This window comes from Elaeis guineensis, chromosome 7, assembly GCF_000442705.2.
Source record: "Elaeis guineensis isolate ETL-2024a chromosome 7, EG11, whole genome shotgun sequence".
NCBI classification, from domain to species: Eukaryota; Viridiplantae; Streptophyta; class Magnoliopsida; order Arecales; family Arecaceae; genus Elaeis; species Elaeis guineensis.
The window spans coordinates 4,209,951-4,213,997 of NC_025999.2; positions in this window are offsets into that span (position 1 = coordinate 4,209,951).

The following is a 4,047-nucleotide window of genomic DNA, read 5'->3' on the forward strand; positions in this document are numbered from 1 at the left end:
ATCTAGCTTATCCAAATGAATATTAAGTTACTAGTTATAATCATTATTGCCAAACAGAGCACCAACCACTGCTTGCGAATAAATATAATCAATAATAAAACTTTGATCATATTTACATGCCTTTACTTTGTATTGTTCTATATATCGACATATAAATTTCTTCTTGTGAACATCGAATCATCTCTTATATGAAGTCTTTCGATAGCTCAAACTTTGAAATAGTTTCAAAATTAACTAATGTACCACATTCTCGAATCCCAAGGCACCACATGAATTATCTATACAAAGTGTATTTTTATTTTGCTTAACCTTTGAAGCTTTTTCGAAATTAGTTAGATCTTCATTCTCATGACTAACTAAATCTCTATCAAAAATATCCATATCTTGGATAACTTCAACATAAGGATCTTTGATATAATTTGATTTCTTAACATAAATTTTTATGATTGGATTAATTATAATATCTTTTGACTCTTTTTGAGCAACAATAAAACTAACTGATTATTCAATCATAATCTTTTCTAAACTTAATTCGATATCCATATGATTAGACTCCTTTTGCTTCAGATCTTCTCCCTAACTTGAATGATCTTTGAGTCACTATAAGAAAAATGAGTACCAGCGATGGTAGATCAGCCATCGCTAATAAATATTTTTACCGATGACAATTAGCGATGGTGATTTTACCATCACTAATAATTTTTTTTTATTTTTTTAAAAATTAATAGTGATAGATTATTAATTATTAGCGATGGTATTTCCTTGTTGCTAATAAAAAGTATTTTTTAACATTATTAGCCATCAGAAAAAAAAAATTATTTATTAAAATTATTAACAATGGTGAAAAATATTGGCGACAGCACTATTAGCAATGGTGTGTCCATTATAAAAAATTAAAAAAAAATTATTTATGAAAAATATTAGAGATGGCAAATGCCGTCGCTAATAATTAATAACGACGGAACTATTAGCGATGGAACGTCCGTTGTAAAAAGAAAAAAAATTTTATTTTTTTTGAATATGATATAATTTTAAAATTTAAAGTCTATCTTTACTATTTATGATCTAAATAATTATCGTTAGAGTATTATCACAAAAGACCACCTCGATCCAATGGTCCTGCGTATGTCGATCATTAAAATTTGATTTTGATGGTCACAAACGATCAGATGATGATCTGATAGATAGAGACTATCGATGAATCTAAAAATTTACAATGATGATCTCGATGATATTTGAAGCATATTATCAAAATTTTACTTCAATTGGATATCATTATCATGGTTAATTTAGCACGAGATGATTTGAATCGTTAAATGAAAATCGAGTGATTAAAAGGCCAAATAGTATCCAATTATAATAAAATTTTTTAGATAAATGATCTTGTTGCCCAGCTATGCAACCCAAGAGGGGGGGTGAATTGGGTTTCTAAAAATTTTAAGCTTAACTAATGACTTATGAGAAATGTTTGACAAAGCTAAATAGATAGAGTGAGTAGAATTAATTCAAGGCTAATAGCAAGAGCAAGAATGCAAGAAAATAATGAAGAGATAAAGAAGAGCAATTAGACACACACCAAACATAAGAATTTATAGTGGTTCGGTGCCAACCTTGCACCTACATCCACTCCCCAAGCTCCTACTTGAGAATTTCAATCCACTAATCTTGTATTCAACCTGAATACAAACATCGAAACTCGACTCTAGCTATCCCAAGCTAGACCACTTGTTTTTCGGGTACAAATCGACCCAATACACTCCGATTCTAGGTTCGGATCAACCTTCCCTTATTTTGGAATCCCTCCAAAATAAAACCAATCACTCAAACTGAGTATAACAATTTATAGTACAATTAAGCACAAAGAAAGCTTCTTCAATGAGCGAATATAACTTTAAATATACTTTACTTAAGAGAAGAAGACCCTTTTTGGATTTCCTCAAGGTGGATGGAGACTTGATTGTGCACTTGAGGAGTTGGTGAGCTTGGATTGAAGGCTTCTTGAAAGCTTTGAATGAGCTCTTGCTTAGGGCTGAAAAGTTGGCTTGAAATTCTTTTTTCAAAATCTCTCTTCTTGGATGCTCTCTTTGATTCCCATCTTTTTGTTCCTTTTATAGCTTTAAGAAATAGAGAAATCATTTTAGACTGGAAAAGAGCCGTTAGACTGCATTAAATGAGCATTAAAAGTATTTAAAACGGATTAAAAACTAGCCGTTGTAGAAAAATCCCATCACAGGGGTCGACTCATGAGTCGACTCATGCCTGAGGTCGACTCATGGGTCGACCTCTGTGAAAAATCGTCACAGAAGTGAACGGGATCCATGGTTCTGTAAAACTGGCAAAAAGACCCGCAGAGGTCGACTCATGAGTCGACTCATGCCTTGGGGGTCGACTCATGGGTCGACTCACAGGTTTTACCAAGTCTGTGCCGGCCAGAAAAATCAGCGTGCCAGTCATCTCATGTGCTATGAGTCGACTCATGGGTCGACTCATGATTTTCAATCATGCATATCTTTTAAAATACAAGTCCAAAATCAATAAAATTTTCACCATTGGATCACAAATCTTTTGTTCTATCATTTGATACTATCAAATCAGGGTTTTGGTAAAATTACAATTTTTTCCCTGAAGAGCAATAAGGCTTTTTCAAGTGAGAAAATATTGGTACCCCTTCAACTACTTTGTAATCATCAAAATCAATCTAAGGAGCAACAATCTCCCTCTTTTTGATGATGACAAAATATTTGAACAAAAGCATTTATATGAATTAATGATCATGAATTTCAAAGGAATGAAATGCATTATAGGCAGTTTGAAGATAAACAGGAGATTTACTACCAACTTATAAGTGCATTTGCTTGAAAAGAAGATTGATTCTTTTGGCATGTGATACATATGCCTATTTGCATAAATAATTTACATATTACTTAATGATTTGAAAATTTGCTCATTTGATTATGTGATTTTGGTATCAGAGTAGAAAATTTATTTTTATTTTCAGAGCAAAGCAGAATTTACCTTATGATTTGAGAATTGCGTGTTTGAAAATATCTCATTTGTTCATTTGCTTGTTTTGCAAATTTCTTAGCATCTTGAAAATTTGCTCATTCTCATTTGATTATTTAGTTTTAGTATCAGAGCAAGTTGCATCTTGAAAATTTGCTCATTCTCATTTGATTATTTAGTTTTAGTATCAGAGCAAGTTTAACAATTAAGTGTATTATTGCATGTCTAAGAATTAATTGTAAAGTATATCAGAGCATGTCAAATTTTAAGATGTATCAGAGCATGTCTAATTTTAAAGCATATCAGAGCATGTCTAAGAAGTAATTTTAAAGGTTGCTCATTTGCTTTGCTTAGCAATTGGTATCAGAGCAATTCATTCATTTTGTTAGCAATCTTGTTAATTTCTCCCAATTCACTCATTTTATTATTAAGTTTTGTATTTATCTCTCTTATTTATCTCTCTTTTGATACTTTTGCTTAGCAATTCACTCATTGTATTTTTAAGTCATTTAATAATCTTGCTTTTGATACTTTTCTTTAATTTCTCCCCTTTTTGACATCATCAAACATTGTTAACTCCCCCTCTTTTTTTGAATACATTCTCTCTTTAGTGTTTCTTCAAACTTCTTGTGCTAATCATTAATGTTTACTCCCCCTGAATACAGCAATCATAAAACAAAATATGCCATTGAGTACCATAGATATGAATTAGCAACAAGAGATGATTGATACCATTACAAAGAGTAGATATATAATTAAAAGATGATTAAAACCATAGTTGTTTCAATACATATTTCATAATATAAAAGTCAATTAGTTAACATCATTACATGGCCTAAAAGACAGATCCTAGAAAGAACAACAGACATGACTAACAACAAGGATCTAGTAGAACACATGACTCTATGGATCAGAATCAGATGTATCAGAGATGGGGTGGGGAGATGATGGATCACGACCAAGAGCTCGTCCTCTACCCCGTCTGCCTCTGCCACGAGTGGAGGTGCTGGCACGAGTAGGTGGGCGAGATGATTGAAGGCTGAG